Genomic DNA, 27,392 nt, shown 5'->3' with positions numbered 1-27,392 from the left:
TGCTGGGATTTTGTGGGAAATGATGTTTTATTGGCCCTTGAGGAAGCTAGAAGGAATAGGTCTATTTTGAAAGAGCTTAATAATACAATGATTGCAATTATTCCTAAAAAGAGGTTACCAAGACATTTGCTGATTTTCGCCCTATTGCTTTATGTAATACTTTGTACAAGATTTTTACCAAGGCTATTTCTTTAAGGTTGGCTAAAATTTTACCTAAGATCATTTCTTTTGAACAAGGTGGTTTTGTTCCAAGAAGGGAGACGACAAAGAGAGCTATAGTGGCACATGAGGTTCTGCATTCTATTTCTACTTAGAGAATCCCGACCATGATCCTCAAATTAGATATGATGAAAGCATATGATAGAGTAGAACGGGGGGCGTTGTGTGTTGTTCTACTTAAATTGGGCTTTTCCAAGGCATGGGTCAAATGGATTCGTGCTTGTATTTCCTCTGCAAGGTTCTCAGTTCTAATTAATGGCTCCTCTTGTGGTTTTTTCTCCTCTTCTAGGGGTTTGAGGTAGGGGGATCCCCTGTCTCCTTTCTTGTTCATTCTTCTAGTTGAAATGTTCAATTGGGCTATAAGAGCCACTAAGCTGGGAGGGCTTTGGAAGGGAATTAGGATTCAGAATGTTCCACAAAGAATTTTGCATTGCTTGTTTGCAGATGATACCTTGTTATTTGGTCAGGCCTCTTTGGGTGAGGCAAGAGTGATAAAGGGGATAATACAAAATTATACATCCTTTTCTGGTTAGAGAATCAATGTTGATAAGTCAAAGATTTTTTCCTTCATGCTTCACAATTGGTTCAGGATAGATTGAAGATTTTTTGGGGATTTGCATCTGGAAATCTTCCTTGTTCTTATCTTGGTATACCTTTCTTCATTAAGCAGGATAGAGTTGAGTTTTGGGATAAGATCATTTCAGTTATCTCTAGAAGGATCCTATCTTGGAATCATAGATGGTTATCTTTATCTGGTAAGATTGTTCTTATTAAGTCTGTCCCAAATGTTGTTCCTATTTATCTCATGTCTATTTTGCAGTCTCCGAAAGTGGCTTTTGTTAGTTTGCAAGATACTCTTAGGTCCTTCCTTTGGAGTAATAATAAAGATGGTAAGAAGAAACTCCCTTTGGTAGCATGGGATAAAGTTTGTTTGCCTAAAAACCTTGGGGGCACAGGCATTAGGAGTCTGGAAAGTCAGAATTTAGCCTTAGGTGCTAAGTTGGTTTGGAAATTGTATGAGAGACCATTCTCCTTTTGGGCACAAATTATGTTTGCTAAATATTTAAATAACGGACCAAGAAAATATGTTTTTCAAGTTTCTAATTTACTGTCTGGTTTAGCGATTTGGAATTTTCTATGTAAATGTAGATCAGTGATTTTGCCTCATCTCTCATGGATTGTTCATAATGGTAGAAAGGTCAGGTTTTGGGAGGAAGTTTGGAATGGACATCCCCCTTTGGTGAACTCGAGGGATTGGTCTCCTTTAATTTCCACTCTTTCTTCCCTTTGGGGTGTCTTTGTGGCTGATTATTTTGAAATTGAGTATAGTGGGAATCTTAAGGTGGCAAAATGGAAATCAATTGAGTTTTTAGATATTGATCAAAATGTGAAATTGGAATATGAAAAGGTGTTGCCGAAGAGAGTAATAATTCTTTCTGATGCTGATGATGAGCTTATCTGGACAAGGAATATCTCTGTAAGTACACAGTTAAGGATGGCTATAATTCTCTCTTGGTTGCTAAAGATTTATCTACTTGGCCATACAAGCTATTTTGGCATATGGCTTGCCTCCCAAAGGCTGGTGCTTTTGCTTGGTTAGCAGTGCAGGATAGGGTCCTTATAGGAATGAGGCTAGACAGGTTGGGTATTACTGCAGTATTTTCTTGTGTCTTTTGTAATAAAAATTTAGAATCCTCTGCACACTTGTTTCTTCACTGTGATTTTGCCTATGCTTGCTGGCAGTGGTTGTTTGAAAAACTTAATCTTTCCTTTGTTATTGGTAAGGATCTCCTTTCCCACTTTAGAGCCTAGCCTCTCCTATTTGCCTCATCTTTCTATGCATGTCTTTGGATTATTTCTCCATGTATTGTGATTTGGAATATTTGGTTAGAGCGTAATAATAGGATTTTTAAACAAACAAGTTCTTCCTTGGTTGAGGTTTTATTGAGGATTGAATCTTCCATCTCTGAAGTTGCTTTGTCTTTTATCTATAAGAATTTGGAAACCCTTACCTCTTTTTCTCATTGGGATGGTAGGGTAACTCGAGTTTGGAGAATGTTATCAGTCTTACCTTCTCATGGATCTATTTTAAATAAGACTAATTCTATAAGTAAGAGAAATCTTGCTTGTTGGAAAGCTCCTCCGCAAGGGCACTTTAAATTGAATTTTGATGGTGCTTCTCATGGGAACCCTAGCTTGGCAGGGGCAGGTATGGTAATTTATGATCATAAGGTAAGATTTATTTAGGCTCGTTGTCATGCGATTGGTTTCAAGTCTAAAAATTGTGGAGAATTCTTTTCTTTGTCTTTTGGTTTGGATATGGCTATATCTTTGGGAATTAAGGACTTGATAATTGAGGGTGATTCTATGGTTATTATTCAAAGTGTCATGAAAAAGAAGTCGAATTGTTGGCAATTACAATATATACTTGATCATATTTTGCAAAAAATAGACTTTTTTGATTCCTTCTTGATTTCCCACTATTATAGGGAAGTGAATAAGATTGAAGATTTCTTGGCTAATTTAGCCATTGACGGTGATGCTAATATGCGGGAGGTAAGTGTGGATGAGATCCCTTCCTCGGTTTTGGAATTTTTGAAGTAAAGAAGGGCATAGTTGTTGTCTTCATCAACCTCCTTATTGGTGTGGCTTTTATTTGGTGTGGGTTCTACTATGATTGATCACAATGTTTATTTTGACAGGGTGTCTGATTATGGTTTCATTTCTTCTATGTGGTATCATTCTAACTAGTGGTTGGAGAATTGTGTCATAGACAGGGGTGGCTCAGACTGGTGTTTTTTGGCAGCAATGGATATGCATCCTTCAATGATCATACTTTAATCTTCCTTCTATATGCTTCTACTAATGCGGCTTATTTAATTGGGATGGGTTTTTTGATGTACTATGCCAATGGGCATTTGGTATTGGGTAGAATAGGCTTGTGTTACTTAAGCAATACTAAAGGGTTTTCTTACTAGTTCTTTCCCTTTAGTACTTTTTGAACCAGACACTATAAAAAAACTTTTAAAATTTAATATAGTTCAGTGGTTCTACCCACTTTTATAAAAAAAAAATAATAATACAATATAATGGTCATTAATCTTTCCTTTTATTTTTATTAAAAATATGTCAATTAAGTATTTCATAAATGTCTATTTTTACTGCTGAAAATAATATAATTTTTTATGTAAATATGTATTTATAAATTAACATAATTGTTCGCAATGTGAGTCGAAATTTAAAACCCATTTTATGTAAAAGAGGACATGCTTATAATGGAAATATATTTAAACTTATTGAAATGATTTCCATCCAAACAAATCATCTATTAAAATCATTATAGCTTTAGAGAATTATATAAAGATGTGAGTTAAGATTTGGGAGAATGTCGAGAAAGGCAAGGAAACTGTTGCAGAAGAATGGAGGAATTATAGGCATCGAAGAAATGTTGGCGGGGGCCCCTATGTCAAAATCTTTGAAAAATTTGAATCTACAGAATCTACAGGGGATATAATGTTGATTGATATGTCGAGTGTGGTGGATGAGGACCTTGACTAATGGGAAGACCTCGCGATGATTTGCCAAATAATAGCCCTAAATTAAAAAGGGGAAAGATCAGGGCTTGGGTGGAAGACAATTGGAAGACTCAAGTTATATTGAAGTTCTTTCCAAATGGGTTTTTCATAGCCATTTTCATAGATAAAAGGGAGAAGGATAAGATTATGGAATTTTGCCTTTGGACTATCAATGATTATCCTATATACATTCAACCTTGGTGTCCCAATTTTAATCCTATACACATTGAACCATATGAAAGGCTTATTTGGATTAGATTGTATAACCTTCTAATTGAGTATTGGCCCAAGGATTGCTTGGAGAAAATCGATCGATCACTTGGTAATCTATTGAGTATAGACGAAGAATTGGTGGAGAAAGACTTGTATATATATGCAAGGATTCAAATTGCAGCCATTAGAAGGGTTCCTTCCAGGATTTGTTTGTCGCTGGAGGGAAGAAAGTGGTTGCAACAAATTGAAATGGAGAGATTAAAAGGTTATGTGTTCACTGTGGCAAAAGGAACCATATAGAAAGTGAATGCAATCTTTCCGTCAAAGCATCTAAGAAATGGATTCCAAAGGGGAGGTAGATAAAAGTGGTTACTAAGGCAGTTATCTTAGAGAAGATCTCATATTATTTACATAAGGAGACCAAAGTAGCCACATATCATGATGAATCAAGGGCCTCCTAGTTCAGGGAAATCGCCTTCTGTTCAAGTAGTGGCAAGTTCTTCTTGGGAGACTACCAGGGATTTTGGCAAGGATCCCAAGGACAACCTTATGCTAGATCTAGGAGTTTTGACATGAAGATTGACTATGATTTAGGCTTAGACGGTGACACGGGGATGGAGGATGAACTTGACATTATTGATAGTCCTAGCCTTAGCCAATCGACTAATGTTCTGTTGGGAAGATCAAATTTGGAAGGGGGGGAGGAGAATAAACAAGCATAAGAGAGTAGATAGAGAAAAGGAGAAAGTAAAATAATTAGTGTGATTGAATTTTTGAAGAAATCCAAGGGAGCAAAGTCCTCCCTTGGAGGCCAATAGAAATTGTGACAAGGATTGTTAGGGGTCAGGGTCTATCGGTCCTTGACAAGAGACACTTGGTTAAACACTCATTAGAAATGACTTCTAATGATGTGATCTTATTCCAAGAAACCAAGCTCAATTCTGAGAAGGCTGTAAATTTCCTAAAATATTGTAGCAAATGGGATGGTTTTTTTCACGAGGCTAGAGGTTCATCAAGAAGTTTAGGGATTTTATGGAATTCACTTGTGGTGGAGATTAAACTAATTTCTTTGGAGCCTCATGATGTTGGAATCCAAGAACACTGAGAGGGGAGAGTGAATCTGTGTTCTACCAGAATGATCAAATTTAACCTTATTAAAACATGCATTCACCAACCAGTATACTGGTACATATAAGATTGAAAGAAGGAAAGCAATAAATAAGCCAATAATACAAATTAATACCATAACATAGAGAATTATATGTGGAAAACCTCAAAGAGGAAAAACCACGGTGGGATTTGTGACCCACAATATCAATCCACTGACCATATGAAAAGATATTACAAAATATAGGGGCCTGCACTTGCAAGAAGGCTTATATCCTAGAGCACATTTCTCAATCACAAAAGGAGCCTCACTGACTACATACAAATCCAGACTTCAATCCGAAGAAATGAGTGAATTGCAATGATAGCATCTTCTATCCCTAAATATAGTTCTAGTTAAGCTTTGTCTGTTCCAGTATGAAACCCTAAACCCTTACCGGAATAACCTCTTACTTAAAATTCGCATTACAAAACAATATCACATTCTCCTATATCTCCACACTCTAACATATTTCAAAATGATCTAATCAACTGACTTATATACCCTTACAATCCATCATGCCTTATGTCGGCTTACAAAGATAATTACAAAATGAACATACATGTTGGTTCAATTACATATATACATAAATATCAAAATAAATTGCCGATGTCAGATCTCTCTAAATGATGCCGACCTCCAATACCTATAACCTAATGAAGTCATGTCAGCCTGTAGTGCTGGTACCCAAATAATTCCTTCCAATCAGTGAAGATACTTGCCAGTGCCGGTGCCGGTGAAGTGTCTGTCGGTAATCAACTAAACCAAAATATGAAGCCGAGACATGTTGCCATCAATGACAACATATTGAAACCAATCAATTGAGTGTCAATTGCCAACAATATCCCCCTTTGGCATTGATGACAACACTCATGTGAAAAATGATAATGGTTTCCATTTGTTGGTTTCATCCTGAGACTGCTCCCCTGAGCTAAATATCCATATGTGATCATGATCAATACAAAATACTCCATACCTCCATATCTCCCAATGCCAAGAATTTATTTTTCACCTATACTCCCCCTTTGACATCAATGGCAAAAAAATACCAAAAACTAGGATGAAGAATGAAAGCTTGTACAAAGAATGTCCCAAAATACCTTACCAGAGCTGAATATATTTGAAAATTTCCAGATAGGCTTTCTCCAAAATCTCTAGATAGGTATCCCAATTTGACTTGAGTGTGTCGAAAATAGATATAAGTCTATTAAGAATATGGGCATATGACTCTTTATCCTTAAGTTCTACTGGTGTGGGCTTACCAACCATATCAATACACTCCTTATGTACACTTAATGAATCAACCCAGGAACTCACCAATCCTCTAAGACCTCCAGCTCTCCTTATGATTTTATCTTTATCCCTCTCAAGAGATGAAACTTAAGCTTCCAAAACCAAAATCTGACCATCAATAGATGTAGTCAAAGAATACGAACCATCAAAAGACCTGACTATACCTACAATCTCCTCCTGAATATCCTTAATCCTTTTATCTAAATCAGTTGTAAGTAAACCTGTGTTACAACATATTCTATAAATATTAGTACACTACCTCAAAGCATTATCAATCAACTTCAACTTATCATTAATCTCCTTCTTCTCCGACTCAGTCATCTAATCAAATGTTGCTCTCTTAGCCTGTGTAAACCTCTCCAATGCCTTCCAGTTTGATATCTACAGTAAAGATTGAAAGTCCTTAGAAATGTGCTCTGGGATTATTTTAAGCTTGCCGGATGGGCTTGCTTCTTTGTCAAGTTTTCACTCCAGGATAAGTCTATGCAAAACAATGATAGACTAATCAATAACTCCTTTGTCCATAGATCCTTCCTTCATCATCTTCTTTGTAGCCATCATCATGAGATCAATAGAACTCATCTCGGTAATGCTTTTCTGTTCAACCTATGAGGTTTCAAATGAAAATAATGATGAGCCCACTACCAGTTCCCTATCGGATTCCCCTTTTTTCTCCTCTGATGGTTTAACTTTTATAGCTTCCTCTCTTGCATCGATGGCTTCACCACTTGGTGCAATATCAGTAACTATCAGATTCTTCTTATAAACTATGACCTCAACTTGTACATTGAGATCCAGAGGACTATTGTCCTCAACATTAGTAACTTGTACACTCTCTAATTCTGCCGGTATCTCTACATTTGCCTATACATTAGTTTCTATCGGGGGCCCTATATCCAATATCTTAATATTTTTTAAAATTGTAGATGTGGTACCATACCTTTACCTTTCCCTTCAATCGGGATGTTTGTAGTGTCAGTCTTATCTTTCGATGAAGTATAAAAACTAGGGTTTGATGCAAAGAATTGAATCCATACCTTGTGGGTCTCAATGACTATCTCATTAACCCTACCTAACATGAGACTTACTATCTTGTGCTTACTGTGAAATATTTTCTTGTCTGTAACTTCAAGAGTCTTGTCCAACTCCTTTGGAGTAATAGTTGCACAAGTAGACAATAGCTCTTGAATCTTTATATGCTTGTCCTCCTCCATTGTTGATAGTCTTCTAGCATCTAAGTTGTCATTTAACTATGCTAGTATTTGATTTTCAATTTCTAACAAGGATTTCTTATAAATATCCAAATACAACAAAACTGCTTCCTCAACTTCTCTCTATTCATCATCATCTAAATGCTCATAATAAAATTATACATTTTTCAACATACCATCCTTAGTTATTAATCAGCCAATTCTGCACAAGTCTTGGGTGGAATAATAGTTACATTACCAGTGACAAGTGTTAGATCAATGTCATCCATCTTCTTTCTTCTTCCAGTACCGGATGGGGCAAAAGGTGTTTCTTTTGGAGCTCTCTTCTGTATTGGTACCCTGATTGTAACTTTCCTAACTGGTTGCTTCCTAGCTTATACCTTAGTCTCTTCCCCTTTCTTCCTTAATACCCTCTTGAATGCTAAGGGTGTGTCATCATCAGATCCAGATTCTGATGGAATAGGCTCAATAAAAATTTATTGTTCTTTCCTCTTCCTTCCTTTTTCTGGAACAACATCAATTAATGCCTTGATGTCCTGAGATACCTGTTCCACAAATTTTCTTGCCTTGCCCTGCTTCTTCTCCCTCTTCTTCTGGTTAAACTCAGTTTCAACCTCTTTCTTTTTTTGTTTAGCAGTACCAAAGGTTTTCTTAACTTCATCAATAGGTGCATCAATTAGCAACTGTGCATAAGCATCTAGAATTTATGCATCAACTTCATAACCCATCTCTTTAATCCATATCCTCTGAGGCTTGACAACTTCCATCAAAGTTTCATCTTTCTTAACCATGAAGCATATCTCAGTTGAGTATTTCTCAACAATTTGCTTTGGAACCCTCTCCCTAGAATTCATAGCCTTCTAGAATGCCTTGAAGTAACCCCATACCTTGTCATCTCGCTGACTACCCAAACTCACAATAGATTGTTCTAGTTGTCTTCCTACCAGGATATCAAATGCCCATTGTCTCTTCCCAAAACTAGGAGTTTCATTAATAAAAAATAGCATCAAATAGACAATAAGATTTCCATACTAGAATGTTCCCTTCTTCTCTCCTTTGATCTTCCCTAGGTTAATTAACAATTCATCTAACATCCATCCACAAAGATCTAACTTCTCATTTTCCCTCATTATCTTATGTGTTGCATAAATGCAGGAACTGGAAACAGAATTCAGACAGTTTGATTGAGTTACCTTGTAACCAATAATTGTGACTCCGAATCTAATACTTATGTCGGTGATAGTGCTAACCATCATTGATCGCTTGTACGATGTTGCACCAATGATTTAGTTGACCTGATCATTAGAAACCTTCTTCTCTAGATATTGTCCAACCTGCGGCAAACCGGTGATGGCTCGAATGGCCTTCTTCGAGATCTTATACGGTCTGTCCAACCAGATGAATTCTCCATGCACTCTGCTTAAAACATATCTAACAATCTCATCTTTAAATTCGGGAATATCTAGAATGTCGGTAAACCCTAGATCCTCAATATGTTCATACTCAGGCTTAATCTTTCCAGAATCTCCCATTAAATTGCTCATATACATGCTCTTAATATCATTTGTTCCTAAAACCTCAATATGATAGTGAATGTAAGCTCTGACATCTTAAACATATATGACTCCTTCCGGGACACAGGAAAAAGCACCAACCGAATCATCCAAGGTGGCTATATGCGGATATCGCTTGAAAATCGGCCTAGGATGGTCCTTGACCTCAACAACAGTAGGATTTGCAATAAAAGTTGGTATGGAGGATGATCCCACTTCCATGATGAAAGATAAATACCTGTGAAGTAGTTGTCGGTGAAACCCTAAAGAACTCTTCCGATCGCTGGTGAAATCGCTCAAGAAGATATCGATCGCATTGAATTGCCTTAGACTCACTCTGAATCGCTCTGATGCAAAGTAACTGGAAATGAAGAAGATTCAACCTTTTAACCTCCAAGAAACCCTAATCCATCATTGATATGAATGAATTCTGGTGAAAGATATCGGATCTCGGTCTAACATCTCCATGTTGGATAAGCATCTCCAATGTTTGGAACATCTTCCAGAACCTATTCTTGAGGCATAAGTAGTATTATCATGAATTTTGCCTACCCCTAAGGCATCTACCTCAGTTACTAAATGATCTTCCTACCGGTGCAAGAGAAACCTCCTCTGCTAGTTGAGTAACTAGAGCATTCCTATCTGCTGATTGATCATCTGACTTCTTGACCCATTTCTTGATATGATCTTGTCGGATTTCATTAACCTTCTCTTTTCCTTTATCACTTGATCCTTCATTGTTAACTGGTGGATTTTTGCTTCTACAAAACTTAGCTATGTGTCCAACCTCATTACATGCATAATATGTAACATTATTCTTTTGAATTGCTTTGCTAAAAATGATATAATTGCTTGACCTGCACTGATTAGCCATATGTCAAATTTTTCCACATGCATAACATTTAACATTCATTTTGCAATCTTTTGTCTTATGACCATACTTATTGCATTTAGAACATTGGCCGGGAGCAGAATTATAGTTCTGATTTGCTCTATATCTACATTGCCTAGCCATGTGACCAAATTTATTACAAAAAAGCATCTACCATTAAATTTGTAAGCATTAAGCTGGCTTACTAGTGCCTTTTGGTCTTGATCTTCATTTGCAGTACCAGAGCTTTGACCTTGTTCAAATCCAAGTCCACTGGAATCTCCATTATGTCTTTGACCTTTCAATAACTCTTCAAGCTATGCTGAACTAACCTTGAATTTTTCTTTATACTCACTTGCAATAGCCTAATCATCTCGCAGAATTATCATTTGTCTCTCAAGTTCTTGTTCATTACTCAGGGATTGTACTAAATCAGTTCTCAACTCCTGGTTCTCATGAACCAACCTACAACATTCTTCAAATTTGTCTTTTAGAGATACAGCAAGATTTTCTTCCTTCTTCTTCCGGTCTTCAATCTCCTTTGACATCCTCATAGTTAAGGCTTGCATTTCATTCCTCATGACCATGTTCTCCTGACTCAGCTTCTAACATTTCTCATTAAGGGCATCTTTCTCTTCATTATCCTAATTTTGCAAAAGTTCCTTCCTCCTAGCTTGAAAAGATGACAACCTCTCTTGTAGGATAAGAATGAATTTCTGAGAAGAATTCAATTCATTTTGTAACTTCAGGTTCTTAATCCTTTTAGCATCATAATATTCAAGTGCTACCTCAAGTTTCTTTTCTAAACTCATATCCATGGATTTCAGATTCAAGATCTTCCTCAAGCTGTTAAACTTCCTTTGAGGCACAAGGCTCTGATACCAATTGTTGGAATCCAAGACCACTGAGAGGGGAGGGTGGGGGGGGGCGCTGAATCAGTGTTCTACCAGAATGATCAAATTTAACCTTATTAAAATATGCATTCACTAACAGGTATATAGGTACATATAAGATTGAAAGAAGTAAAGAAACCAATAAGCCAATCACACAAATGAATACCATAACACATAGAATTATATGTGGAAAACCTCAAAGAGGAAAAACCACGGTGGGATTTGTGACCCACAATATCAATCCATTGGTCATATGAAAAAATATTACAAAATATAGGGGCCCGCACTTGTAGGAAGGCTTACAGCCTAGAGCACACTGCTCAATCACAAAAGGAGCCTCACCGACTACATACAAATCCAGACTACAATCCAGAGAAATGAGTGAACTACAATGATAGCATCTTCTATGCCTGAATACAGTTCTGGTTAAGCTTTGTCTGTTCCGGTCTGAAACCCTAAACCCTTACTAGAATAACCTCTTACACAAACTTCGCATTACGAAACATTATCACATTCTCCTATATCTCCACACTCTAACTGTATATACCTAAAAATGTTCTGAAGATAATTAATTGAATAAGCAATTATTTAATTAATCCTCCTTCCCAATTTAATTGAATTCATTAAACAATTTGATTAAATTCTCCCACTCATCCACCTATTAATAAATCTAAGGATTTATTTAATAGGTTCATTCCAATAGTCCCCTTTGATTAATTAATCCCTCCTCATTTAAATTCATTTATTCTAATCTTTTAATTAATTAAAACAAATCAATTTATGAGTTGTTGAAAGTTAATTAGTCTTTTCCTATTATTTGAATTTTTAAATTCAAATTACTGACATGTCTCCCCACATCCTAACCTCCTATGGTGTGGATACTCTCCCCTTGAGACACATGGCATTCTTGGGCCACATGTCCTCTCTCTTGGAAGCCCCTTGACACTTGTCACCATAGAGATGACAAATGTCCCCTTTCCTCCAACCTCTTTTCCAACTTCCTCCAATTTCACCATTGATATCTTCAGACTCAATCTTGACCATTGATTCCTGCCACCTCACTCCTGGCCTTGGAAATCCTATAAATATCCCCCATTTTGGAGCACTAATGATCCCATCTCATTTGTATTTTAGGCATTGTTACTATAGGCATAATATCTCTTAGCATATCATTTGAGCATTGTTATTATAGGCAATTGCATCTTAGATCTAGCTTAATTTGATCATTTTCTAGCATAATTGTTGAGTCATGTAGCTTAATCATTCTTTTTTCTAGCTTAGTTGCATCATTATCATTTCAAATCCTCCATCTAGGTGTAGTCAAGTCACTGGAATTTTCTTATCCAGATCTGAGAGCAAATCCACACTCGCATCTCTTAGGAGGTGATAGATCGCTTTGCCATGGTTTTATCTTTCTTTGTTTTAAATTTGCTAACCATGCTTGTAATGATCTATTGAGTGTTTGTGTTGCAACTGCAGGTATCACACTTCACAAGAACAACATTTTGGCACCCACTATGGGGCCGAAAATCTGATTTTTGGCCTCTCAAGCATCATCAAATCTTCATTTCTGGCCGGGTTGGAATTAGAATCTCATACGAGTTCCTTTTCTAGCTCGTATGAGCTCCTTTGTGAACTTGGATGATAATTCTTTCTTACTCGTATGAGCTTCTGATTTGTTGTACAAGCCTGCTTCTGCACTCGTATGATCTCGAAAAGATACTCGTACAAATAGGTAAATCATGTCGTACGACATTCTGCTTTTGTGTTTTTAAAATAGACTGCATTTTTGGGGTTTCATGCTTTGATTCGATTATTACTAACGCTAACCTTGGTCTGTTTGTGAGTTTTTTGGCAGCCTAACTAGTTTTTGTAGGACGATTGTTGAAGATTATGCTTGTTGAAGACTCATTGCATAAAAACACATCATGACTAATGTATCTATTTTGAAGGTTGCCTAAAAGAGTTCAACTAAATTTTGTGTCTTCTTTAATCTTTCTAGGCACATTTAATTTTGCTAATAGAAATGAACAATCATGTTTTATGTGTTTTGATGATAGGCGAGTATGCTCTCACCTTTCTTAGGTGATCATAAATCTAGACTTATCCTTTGCTTTCATTATTGCATTTCTTTAGCGGGCCTACCCTCCCAAGGAGATAATAACTCTTAGCCATTAAGGCCGGTGAGAGGGGAACGACCTAAGTGGGAATGACCAACTCCAAGTAATCAAACCCACTATAAAATAAATGTGATTTGATGAAAATCAAGTCAATGACAGTGCTCAGGAATATCTCTCCTTTGTAGCTTCGGGTATATCAAACCTTGGTTTTCAAGGCTAAGAGACCTCTTAATTGAGTATTATACCCTGATGCACCGAATGGATCCCTTACTAGTTCCGGTTAAATTAGAAGCTACTCAATTCACCTCCGAAAGTGTGATAATCTTTGTGCAAGAGAGATAGTAACTCTCCCAAGACACTTGCCATATCATGCCCCCATTAGCATTTGGAGTCGGATAATACAGTGTTGAGAATCCATTGCATGAGACTCAACGGCCATATTTTGATTAGCTAATGGGTGTGTACCTAAGTTTGCAAGCAAATGTTTTCTCTCTCAGCCAACTTCCTTAGGTAACGTAATGTGCTTGAAGGTCACTAATCATATTGTGTGTTTGCTGTGTATTCATCCCTTAAATAGAAAATCAGACATTCGAAACTGGAAAACATAAGCAAAAAATCCAACTTCACTAATCAAAATTCTGCCAAGCAAACATTTTTTTATCTTTGTTTTGTCCTCTATTGTACGAGTTTGTCTGTTTGTCGTATGAGGTATCTACTTTGTCATATGGTTCGGTGGAAATTGTCGTACGAGCCTGTGTAGTAGAAAATTTTATATTATCTTTCATCGTCCGATCCAGTGAAAAGTGTCGTACAAGTCATCTTAGCAGAGGATTTTCTGTCATGTGAGATTTCTGGTTTGTTGTATGACCTGTATAAATTGTCATTCGGGGCTGTGTAGTCTATCTTACAAACTTCTATCTCTGTTGGTCCAAAAGTGTCTTCTTGTGTATCTTTTTCAGATCTATCGTATTTTCTTAGTCAATTTACAGTGAGCATAAACACCTGATATCTATCGCTTTGTGCTTAGATTGTCTTCTTTGTTAGCTTGGTCAAGTTATCATCTGTCAAAATCAGACTCTAGAACATAAACACCTCAAGATTTTCAAGTGTTCACATTCAACAAGTTCAAGATCTAAGCATCTCGAAGTGCATTACCACCCTTTTTGATAAACTTATCACCCAAAACATAGTTTCTCATCAGAATCTATCATCCTTTATCACGAAACTACAATGCTTGGTCAGAATATCTTTTCCCACATCATAGGATATATCGTTCCCATTGGACTTGATTTTTATCAAATCATCATCCTTGCACTCCAAAATGGAAGATTGAAAAATTGCAAAATTTTAAACACTTGATTTATCTTTTCGTGTCATATCGCTCTATCACATTTACATTGACAGTTGATAACTTATCGAAACAAATTTTGGACAATCGAACCCCTGAAACGGAAATAGAAACATTTGTAATAGCTGAAAATCATATCAACATGACATACCAAAGCAAAACACAAGAAGAAAACATGACAAACCAACATATTAGAGAAAGCAAACAAGTCCAAAATCAAAATCCAACTATGTCAAAACCTCACAAGGATTCAAATACATCTCCAAAGAAAGGTGGTTCTTTTATGCAACTCTTAAAAATATCCCTAAAGGAATTGGCTGAGAAAGATCAAAATCATGCACCTATGTCTAGCAATGGCTCATCCCTCCATAAGAAAATTAACTCTCCAAAGGCATCTATTCCTACACCTCTTGAAAACTTACAAGAACCTTCAATAGCATCATTACCAAAGAATACATCCAAAGATAAAGTTACCCAAGTGATATCCATAATGGCCATCAAACCTATTTCAAAGGATCCTATTCAAAGCTCATCTCCTTCATATCCAAGCATTGATTCCTTGCAACATCCCCATAACGCTCCCTTGAAAATTGAAGTCATCATTCATAGAACGCTCATTAAACGTGTCCTAATAGATGGAGGAGCTAGCTTAAACATTTGCTCTTTGAGTCTTGTCTGTGCTCTAGGTTATTCAGAAGATGCAGTTGATCCCTTGAAAAAGATCACATTCAAAGCATATGATGATGAAGAGCATTTCTCTAAAAGAATTGTGATATTACTCATAAGAGTGGGACCTTTTCAGAAAGACACAACATGCCAAGTTCTAGACTTGGACCTACCATACAACATACTCTTGGGAAGACCCTGGATACAGGATATACAAGCTATTACATCAACATGTCATCAGTGCTTAAAGTTTTCCTACAATGGGCAGGAAATCACAATATCAACAGACTCAAATCCATTGCAATGTTGTAGTAATAAAAAATTAGCTCAAGGGGTCATAGTTTCACATAATAGAGAGGCAACATCTTCAAGCACACAATCCAAGGAACAATCATTTGCATCAATTTTGTCAAACATGGAATAAAAAATGCAGCTAAAAGATTGAGGGAATGGAGAATATTTGCTATCGTAGGAAAACAAATAAGAGCAACTTGAAATTGAAAGGGAAGAAGCAGATGTAGATATTGATATAGTTCACACGTATGCAGGACAAATGTTAGGAACTAGCCTACTTGAATCAGAATCACATTCGACTGACATGGAGTTAACTAAGGACAATTAGGAGCTACTTGCGAGAGGTCATTCTGATGAGAGTATCGTTCTAGAGATGGAAATACATATTTAAAGCTCTGACATCTCTTTCATGACCCCTAATATTTTTGAAACTATCCAACATGAGGATCGTTTATCCTTAATTCATCCTGAACCTATGGACTGGGAAAATGAAGGACATACCACCATTAATACCTTTCCTAATGACCATGCCATATCTATATATCTTAATGCAATCAAACCCGCAAAAACTTTCACCATGGATTTTGCTAACGTATCTTCCAGTCAAGTGGGTGCCAAATCTGCTAGTCACAAAAGTGAAAATAAAGAAAACAATATCAGGTATAATGCTGAAAACCATTTATTGGCAACATTAGACCGAGAAAAAGTAAAAAGAAAGCACGCATCTAACGGTGAAAACCTCCTCAAGGTGCTAGAAGATGGAAGATTTGACACTTTACCTGCGCACTATCAAGAAAGGTCATCCATTTTGATCGAACCAACATAGGTAGTTAACATTGACACAACCAATCTATATCCAGCAACTTCTCTATCAAAACTAGCAAGGCAAAAATATTTGGAACCCTTTAAAAGATGGCAAATCAATTTCACCTGGTCATATATAGACATTCCAGGGTTCGATCCATATCTTACAATACATCACCCAAATATCAGTCCAGGAGAAGGCATCAATAATGGAACACAACATGGATTAGGAGCATGTATTCTATTCATCACACCACAAGGTCATACAATTCCAAAAGCATACAAATTAAGCTTTCCATGCACCAACAACACAACATAATATGAAGCTTTAGTTACATTTATCAAAATGGCTATAGAATGGAACATTACACAACTTCAAGTCTTTGGAGACTCTAAGCTCGTCATCAATCAAATTAATGACAATTATCAAACAAAGGATGAAAATTTAATGCCTTATAAAAAGATGGTTGATGATATCAAGAAATACTTTGTAGAAATAAATTTTCAACAGATCTAAGGAATGACAACAAAGCAGCAGACGCCATAGCTACACTTGCTTCTCTCCTTCAGACACAAGAAAATCAATAGCGTTATGAATTCCTGGTGGAAGAGTTATTTTACCCTGCTCATAATTGTCCTGATTCCCAAAATATTTGTCAACTTGTTGGGCATGATTCCTCCCGTTACGACCAAACTTACACATACCTAAAAGATAACACCTTACCTCCCGACTTATCGAAAAATCAAAAAAGAAACTTTATTCGCCAATCCTCTCATTTTACTCTTGTCACAGATACCCTGTTTAAATGAGGTCTAGATGGTACTCTTTTAAGATGTCTCGAACAAGCAGAATCTGAGAAGGCCTTACATAAAGTCCATAAGGACATTTGTGGCACTCATTCAAGTGGTCTTACCCTTTCGAAAAAACTCATATGCTTGGGCTATTATTGGCAAACTATGGAATGAGATTCTTTTCAAATAGCTAGAACATGTAAACAATGTCAGATCCATGGGAGTTTGATTCATGCACCAGCACAAGAACTTCATGCTTTGGCAACATCTTGGCCTTTATGCCAATGGGGTCTTGATCTAGTAGGAAAGATAAATCCTTCTTTATCTAATAGTCACATATTCATCCTTGTAGCTACAAAATATTTCACAAAATGGATTGAGGCAACACCTCTCACAAATATCATAGGAAAACAAATTGCTGCATTTATCTTGAACTACATCATCTGTCGCTATGGAATACCAATGACCATTATCACTGATAATGGGTGATTGTTCAAGAATCAGGATGTACAAGAACTATGTGAGAAATTCAAGATCCAACATAGATTCTCCACACCCTACTATCCATAAGGAAATGGGCAAGCAGAAGCATCAAACAAAACTATTTTGAAAATCCTCAAAAAGATAGTGAATGATGCTGGAAGAGATTGGCATATTCAATTAAACCCTGCTCTATGGGCCTACTGTACTAGTATCCGCATGCCAACAAGTGCCACACCTTTCTCTCTTGTTTATGGATCAGAAGCAATACTGCCAATAGAAGTAGAGATACCTTCTCTATGAGTATCATTAAAAGGTCTCATCCCAGATGAAGAACAACGAGTATCTAGATTACAAGAGTTAGAATTAATCCATGAACGAAGACAAAATGCCTTTGATCATTTAAAGGTATATCAACAAAGAATGTGTCGGAGTTATAATCATAGGGTCAAACCACGAGTCTTTCAAGTTGGGGAACTAGTACTAAAGAAAAATCCACGCAACCAGGTAGATCGAGAAAAGAAAGGAAAGTTTGAACCAAACTGGTTAGGTCTATTTGTGGTCACAATAGTATTTGGATCAGGAGCATATCAGCTATCAACATAGGATGAAGATCAGCTCGATGAACCCATCAATAGCGTGCATCTAAAGAAATTTTATGTCTGAAAAAGCAAAAAGCAAAAAAAATAGTGAAAAAGCAGAAAAAAAACAAGTGAAAAAGCAAAAAAAAATAAAAAATAGTGAAAAAGTAGAAAAAAACCTAGTGAAAAAGCAGAAAAATCCAAAAAAAAAAAGTGAAAAAGCAGAGAATCCCCTCAAAAAAATCAAATATGAGAAAAGTGCAATAAAAAAAGATAGTGAAAACCTAGCAAACAAGCGCTATCTGTCCACTAGCTCTTCCATCTATTAGTTCATGCATCCTTTCACTTGCATTCATTTTCCATCAGCGTTGTCCATATACATCATGAAGCCTTTGTACATACGTAGGCATCCCAACTAATCTCTCGCCATTGTTTGAATCATTGAGTATATCATAACAACTTTGTTTCTAGGCTTGGGGCAAAATCTTACACCTAACTGGGGGTAAAATTCTTGATCATTTTGAGCTTAATCAAACAGGTAGAACAATAGTTAAACAACTCCTATCAAGAAAAAACTGAGACATATCCAACATTGAACACGAGATCAAATTATAAACCATCAACCTATCGCAAAGTCAGTATAAGCACATCACACACTTTTCAATGGATGATATCTTTTGGATAATGATTTTAACATGATTGTTCAACTTTTTTATCTTGATTTTCACTCTCATGATTTTTGAGTAACTCCAGGATGTCTTTGACTAGATGAACAAGGAAGAAACATGATATTTTTCTTGTCTACTATCTGTAAATTAATCATTAATAAGTGCAAATTTGTCTCGGGACATGATCATTAGAGTATCATTGAAGACATTTCTGATTTGTGTATTAAAATGGTTAATACTGCCTGTTTTACGCAAGCAACACTCTAGACATCTCATTTCAATTATACCTCGATGCTTGTGCTAACTTGCCATATCAAAATCCAGGAAAGTAGTGCTCGGGTCATCAGGGTTTAATTATACCATCGATGTTTGCACTCATTTCCCACATTTCAAAAGTTCAATGATGACAAAAATGCAATAATCTAGTGACTGGTCCGATCGTAGCTTTGCATTTCATTTGCATTGGCATTTGCATTTAAGCTTGCATTTCATTCTTGCATGGGATCCCACATGCTCATTTTATCCAAGGTTCAATCTATCACAGGAATCATCAAGGTATCATCACAAGTGTATACGCAATCAGACCGATGACTCATATCTCTCCAGATGTTGTCAACCCAACGAAAATCTTATGCTACCCTCTCAACAGAACCAACATTAGCATATCCGAATCTTCTTGCAACTTGATATCAACAAACTATTAGTTCTCTATCCAATCAACCTTATCAATTTGATCAATAAATCAAATTTAATCGATTCTATCATGTCTTATACAGGATGTATCTTTCCTTAAACCAGACGTTCTGATCATATCTTATATAGGATATATCTGTCCTGAAACCAGACACTTTGATCATCTTTGTCTTATACAGGAGGTGTCATTCCTGAAACCAGAATGAATCTCGATCTTATCAATCTAACCAATCAAGCCTTATCAATAATCAAGAACCACATGACCATGATTGTAGAACTCACATTTTCATTAAACATAGTTGTAGAAATCAAATCATTTCTAATTGGGATATCAATTTCGGAAAAACTCGCAAAACTCCACAGGTCAATTATCTTAATTGATCTCCCAAGGGGGCATCATCATACCACACTCTATCAATAAATAGCCGGGCATCCTATCAAACCAATATCATCATCAAAATGAGATTATTCTTTGAATCAACGTGTCATCACACCTCGCTTCAAAGAGGGGAAAAATGTATACACCTAAAAATGGTCTAAAGATAATTAATTGAATAAGCAATTATTTAATTAATCCTCCTTCCTAATTTAATCGAATTCATTTAAAAATTTGATTAAATTCTCCCACTCATCTACATATTAATAAATCTAAGGATTTATTTAATAGGTTAATTCTAATAGTCCCCTTTGATTAATTAATTCAAATTAATTAATCCCTCCCCATTTAAATTCATTTCTTCTAATCTTCTAATTAATTAAAACAAATCAATTTATGAGTTGTTGAAAGTTAATTAGTCTTTTCCTATTTTTTGAATTTTTAAATTCAAATTACGCACATGCCTCCTAACACCCTAACCTCCTTATCCTAACCTTCTATGGTGTGGATACTCTTCCCTTGAGACACATGGCATTCTTGGGCCACATGTCCCCTCTCTTGGAAGCCCCTTGACACTTGTCACCATAGAGATGACAAATGTCCCCTTTCCTCCAGCCTCTTTTCCAACCTCATCCAATTTCACCATTGATATCTTCAGACTCAATCTTGACTGTTGATTCCTTCCACCTCACCCCTGGCCTTGGAAATCCTATAAGTATCCCCCATTTTGGAGCACTAATGATCCCATCTCATTTGAATTTTAGGCATTGTTACTATAGGCATAATATCTCTTAGCATATCATTTGAGCATTGTTATTATAGGCAATTGCATCTTAGATCTAGCTTAATTTTATCATTTTCTATAATAATTGTTGAATCATGTACTTAATCATTCTCTTTTATAGCTTAATTGCACCATTATCATTTCAAATCCTTCATCTAGGTGTAGTCAAGTGACTAGAATTTGCTTATCTAGATCTAAGAGAAAATTGACACTCGCATCTCTTAGGAGGTGATAGATCGCTTTGCCATGGTTTTATCTTTCTTTGTTTTAAATTTGCTAACCATGCTTGTAATAATCTATTGAGTGTTTGTGTTGCAACTACAAGTATCACACTTCATAGGCACGATACTAACATATTTCAAAATGATTTAATCAACTGACTTATGTACCCTTACAATCCATCATGCCTTATGCCGACTTACAAAGATAATTACAAAATGAACATACATGTCAGCTCAATTACATATATACATAAATATCAAAATCAATTGCCAATGTCGGATCTCCCAAAATTATGTCGGCCTCCAATACCTATAACCTGATGAAGTCATGTTCGCCTGCAGTGTCGGTACCCAAAGAATTCCTTCAAACTAGTGAAGATACCTGCTGGTGTCGGTGAAGTTTCTGCTGATAATCAACCAAACCAAAATATGATGCCACGACATGTTGCCATTAATGACAACATATTGAAACAAATAAATAGAGTGTCAATTGCCAACATATGATGCATCAAATGTATCTCTCTTGACATGGATTTTTTATTGATCAATTTGTATGGCCCCACCAAGATTGAAGATAAGGCAAGGTTGTGGATGGATCTTTTTGAGAAAATTGGAAAAATTGATAGGGACAAGATTATTGTTGTAGGGGATTTCAACACGATTCTTGACCTCAACGAGAAGAGTGGAGTCAATAGAACAATGGAGGATTTCAAGAAGTTTGTTCTGGACAATGATATTATTATTCCTAAAAATAGAAAATTCACATGGACCAATCGTAGTTTGAATTTTACTAATATATCAAAGAGATTGGACCGTTTCCTATTGAGCCTCGCTTGGGTGGCTAGAGATCAAGCCATAGTCTCTCATATTATACCAATTTCCATTTCTGTTGATTTTCCTGTCCAATTTGAGGTCAATATTTTAATCAAGAAGTCCCAAGGATACTTGAAATTTTAGAGCATGTGGTGGTGGGATGATTCCTTTGTTCCTAACATAAAAAAATGGTGGGAGGAGATCAAGATTTTCAAAGGTATGCCTAGCTTCTGTTTTGTTAAATGTCAGCATTTTTTGAAAAATAAAATTAAGGATTGGAATTTTAAGAAATTTAAGAACATCTTCTTGGAAAAACTCAAAATTTAGGAGTTGAATGCTCTGAACAAAAAAGTTATTAGTGGAGGCATGTTTAATGAGGACTTTGTTAAGGAAAAGGTGTTGAAAGATCGATTAGAAGAATTGTTGGAAAGGGAAGAAATATTTTGGAGAGATAAGTCCAGGGGGCTGTGGATTGTTGTTGGGGATTACAATACCAAATATTTTCACTCGCCAGTTAAAGCTAGAAGAGGTGCTAGCATGATAGATGTTGTGAAGGATTTGGATGGAAATTCACATACTGATAGTGAAGGCATTGAAAGAATTACAACTAAACACTTTCAGAGCCTGCTAGGTGGTTTGACTGGGTGTGATAGAAGCCTTTGGGAAAACATAGTTGGGGTTATCAATGAAGAGGTCATGTAGGAGAACAATGTTGTCCTCTCCCAACCCTTCTCTTTAAAGGAAGTCAAGGCAACTAATTTTATGTTGCATTTGAACAAAGCCCCCGACCTGGATGACATTACAATGGAACTTTTCCAGAAATGTTCGGATATTATAGGTAAGGAAATTCTTGGTGTGATTGAGGACTTCCAAGAAAGAAGAGGTTTGTGAGAGAAATTGACAACACTGTCATTACTTTGATTTTGAAGAAATTGAATTGTGAGACCATGGATAATTATAGGCCAATCTCCCTTTGTAACTCTATTTATAAAATCATATCCAAAGCAATGGCGAATAGATTAAAGGTGATTCTCAATAGGCTTGTTTCTAAAGAATAGAATTGTTTTACTCTAGGAAGGGAGATTACAAATAGTATCATCTTGGCCTTTAATTCTATCCATTTGATGCATTCGGAGAACAAGAAGGGAATGGTTGTCAAATTGGATGTTAGCAAGGCGTATGATCGGGTCAATTAGGATTTTTTGATGCTGGTTTTGAAGAAATTTGGCTTTGACAAGGGGTGGTTGGATTGCATTCACTCTTGCATCTCCTCAGTGAAAATATATGTTCTTGTCGATGGCTTGGTCAATGTTTTTTTTTTATGCCCTGAACAGGTTGAGGCAAGGTGACCCTCTATCCTCCTCTCTGTTCATGCTTATGATGAAGGTCCTTGGTAGAAACATCAAGAATAATTGTAGCATGGGTAGGTGGTAGGGTATCAAGGTGCACAAAGATTGTTGGCATTATACACTCAGATGAGAATAGTTAATGTTGTCATTGATGGCAACCAACTGGTAATATGGTTCATAGGTTACATCGACCACATACATCATCTACCGACACTGACATGCACTACAAGTCTATTCTCACCGGCATCCAGTCTACACCGACAAAAGATCTTACCGACACTCCTAGCCAACATGGAAATTATATTGTTTTTTATTGTAACTATATTGTATAGCTGACATGATGTATTTTAAAGACTCATATATGTATGAGATCTTGTAGGTCATTTAGTAAGAAAGGAATGTAATTAGGTAATGAATGCAAGTGGTATATGAGAGCGAATAACTGTATATGCGTTATGATGTAATTATTTTATGAGTGAATAAGAGCAGAGCATAGCGAAGAAAGGTTTATGATAGATGTATCTGATAGAGCTTAAACCGGTACTGAATCCAACATTGCAGATGCTATTTTGAGCAGTACATTGTCATTGGATTTAATCATCCAATTTTGTAGTCAGTGGGACTTCATTTTTGTTGTTGAGCAGTGAGCTCTAGGCTATTGGCCTTCCTGCATGTGCAGGCCCCTATTGTATAAGTAATATTTATTCATATTGACCAGTGAGTAAATATTGTGGGTCACAAATCCCACCAAGGTTTTTCCCCTACCAGGTTTCCTCACCAAAAATATCTGTGTTATGGTGTGCATTGATGGTTATACTTTTATTTCACTTTATTTCATTATTACTTGTTAACCGGTATATTAATTTGGGTTATAAAGTTGCAAACAAGTTTAAATCTTTTGTAAATCGGTTAGGCACTGATTCAACCCCCCCCCCTCTCAGTGTCTTTGGGATTGATCAAATATTTAACAATTGGTATTAGAGCTTAGTCCTCTATTTGCAGAAGCCTAATAGCTTGAGGAAGATTCTGAAACCGGTACCGCTGGAAAGTTTGAGACAACAGTTGGAAGGAGCTCTTGAAGATTTTGATGCAGAAAAATTGAAGAATATCAAATTGGAAGATGAACTTAGAACTGCTTAGGAATTTATCAAAGCACTTTAAGGTACCCTGGTTATAGCAAAAAATAAGAGAAAAGAATTACATGTGCAACTGCAAAATCAAGATGATGAAGAAAAAGAAACTCTCAGAGATATTGCAGAGAAATTGAGACAAGAGAACAATAACATGAAGAATGAGATGCAAGATTTAACCATGAGACTATGCAAGGATATTGAAGATAGAAAGAAGAATGAAGAAGATTTGGCCTGAAGACAATGAAAGTTCTGATGAATCTCTAAGGCTTAGTTATGAAAATGATATCCTCAAAATAGATTTGATTCACATGCAACATGACAAAGAGGAACTTATGAGACAAGTTAGCACTTTGGAAAGTGATTTGGTCACTGCAAATGAATACAAACACAAATTCAAGAAAAGTTCAGATAATCTTCATGATATGCTAAAAAGTCAAAAACCTGATGGAGAAACAATTGGACTTGGATTTGAACATGGAGAAAGTTCCAAGACTGCAAACAATCATGGCCACAATCACAAACCGATAAGGCAACCTAATGCTTATAAATTTAATGGGAAATGTTTTAATTGCAACAAATTTGGTCATATAGAAAATCAGTGGAGATTTAGGAATAACCAGAATACAAACTTACCCACCGGTCAATGTTCCAAATGCAATAAAAATGGTCATAACTCAAACAATTACAGAATGAATGTGAAATTCTATGTTTGTGGTAGATTTGGACATTTATCTAATCAATGCAGAACTCAAACCGGTCAAGGTTATGGAAAGGCTATTCAGAGAAACAATGTAACTTGTTATGCATGTAACACGATTGGGCATATTGCAAAATTTTGTAGAATTAAGACTGTACCGACGAACAATAAAGGATCCAATAACAAAGGAAAAGAAAAGGTGATTGAAATCAAGCAAGAATTTTCTAAACAATGGATTAGGAAGAGAGATCAAAGAAGTGATGAATCTATCTCTGCACTGATAGAATAGGGTAATCCTGCACGGACAGGAGATTCTTCATCTAACTAAGGAATAATCCTTAGGGGTAAGGAAAGAAATTGAAAATCATGCATTTACCCTCACTTGGTGGTAAGAAGTTATATTTCTTCTTTATCGGCAGATATGTGGAGCTTTCACTTCACCGACGAAGCATTTATTGTAGTTGTAAGTCAATTTTTGGTTATAAAGGTTCGATAACTTCTCATTTCAATTCACCAAGCATCCAAGAATTCGAAGAGAGCAAAATTGAGCAAAGGCATTCCAAAGGTGAAGAAGCAAAGGTCTTTTTAGAGCATTCAAGGATTTCTTAGTTAAAAGGTATTTATCTTTTGCAATGGCATCTTCATCTTTTGTTCCCAAATTCATAGCAAACCCTACCATTGTGGAGAACATAAAATGACCTAGACCCGTACGTTTTCAAGATCATTCCTAAGATAGAAAAATTGGATGACTCTATTGGTGCATTTTCTAGAATCCCGAAGGGAGTCGTGTTTGCTGAAGACCCTAGGGCATACATACATTGTTACATATAAAGTTTAGGGTCCGAAGATTTGATGAACATGTACATGAATGTGATCACTGACAAGAATGGGGTAGTGAAAGTGGAACACAAGGTAGTTAAGTATTTAGGTTTCATAGATATCCTCCATATGTCAGAATTATCAGATGAAGTCGTCCGCTATGTCCTTAGCAGGGTTCAAGGTGAATTTATGTGGTTGTACTCAGTGTTTAAGATTACCAAGGAAGCTATTAGGGTTGTTACTGGTTTACCCTCCATCATTTCTAGACCTGAAAAGAAGAAGAAAATCCCTAACAAAGAGGTTATGAGATTAACCGGAGCTACATTTGACAACCGGTCACTTAGGGTCAATGATATAAAGGATTAAAATATTAAATTTGCTAGCATGGTCATTGGATATAAAGCTGGTCATACTAACAGGTTGAATTTTGTATCTAGTTCAAGTATTCATAGTGCACATGAGATGATATTAAACAATGCCAAAATTGATATTTGTGAATGGTTAAAGGATGAAGTGTTAGAGAATTTGCACAAAATCAAAGGTGATAAGGAAGGGAACTTCAAATTTGGACGTCTGATAGTGTGTTTAATGCTTTACTTTTCAAAAGAGATCCCCAGTATAGGACACAAGGATTTTGCTTATGATACTTCAGTTGGAAAATAGATAAAAGAGGTAATTACCGGTATGGGATCAGATGGTGATAAATTGGTGAAAGACTACTTTAATAATTTCCAAGCTAAAATGAGACAAAGGGAAAGGATTCCCCAAATAATTGTGGATAAATATGATAAACAAATATGCTTTGTAGTGAAAAGAAATGAAATCTGGATGGAGGTAGTTAGACCCAAACTGTCTAGATTACTAAAATGGGATGTGAGGTGGATTCTCACATCTTAGATTCATATGCTAAAATAATCCTAGATGCTCCACCAGAACCAACAGAGGAAACATTTCATAATGATGAAACCATTGAAAGTGGTGTTGCTATGATGAAGCAGAGGAATAAAAGAGATAAATTTATGAAAGACGCTTCTAAGATGGTAAAGGATGTTACAAAAGGATTGATGAATCTTGGTGGTATTGCTGTTAGTGTGAAAGAAAGTCAATCAGAACAACAACTGGTAGCTCACATTTCCCCTGTGGCTACTTCAGTTGATTCTAATAGTGACAGGGTAGCTGAATTCAAGAGAGTGGATAGGAAGAAAAGAAAACCCTCAACGACACCCACTCCATCTCCCAAGAAGTCAAGGACACAGAGAAAGAAACAACAGGCTATAAGAGAGCCCAGTGGTCCAAAGAAGAAAGTGACTCCAAAGAAAAAACTAGAACCTAAGGCACCGAATACTCTTACACCGGAAGAATTGATCAATGAAAGCACCCAAGATGGTAACCTTAGTAATGTGGATAAATTTTGTCATTCTTTCAAGGATTCAGATAAGGAAACCATAGAAGAAAGTATTATTTTATACCTAGACTGTTGAGACATGGACCAGCTAGGACTCGAACCTAGGACCTTCCATATGCTGCTGGAGTGCTCTACCACTGAGCTACTGGCCCCTCTTGGACCAGTCCATCGTTGGTCCAAGTGTGGCTTATTTCCAACACCAACACCCCCCCTTAAGCCACACCTCTCGTGTGCTTGGGGCTCCTAGCCTGGACCTGGCTCTGATACCATGTTGAGACATGGACCAGCTAGGACTCGAACCTAGGACCTTCCATACACTGCTAGAGTGCTCTACCACTGAGCTACTAGCCCCTCTTGGACCAATCCATCATCGG

The sequence above is a fragment of the Cryptomeria japonica genome, chromosome 8 (assembly GCF_030272615.1).
Source record: "Cryptomeria japonica chromosome 8, Sugi_1.0, whole genome shotgun sequence".
Taxonomy (NCBI): Eukaryota; Viridiplantae; Streptophyta; class Pinopsida; order Cupressales; family Cupressaceae; genus Cryptomeria; species Cryptomeria japonica.
This window is presented reverse-complemented; position numbering follows the sequence as displayed.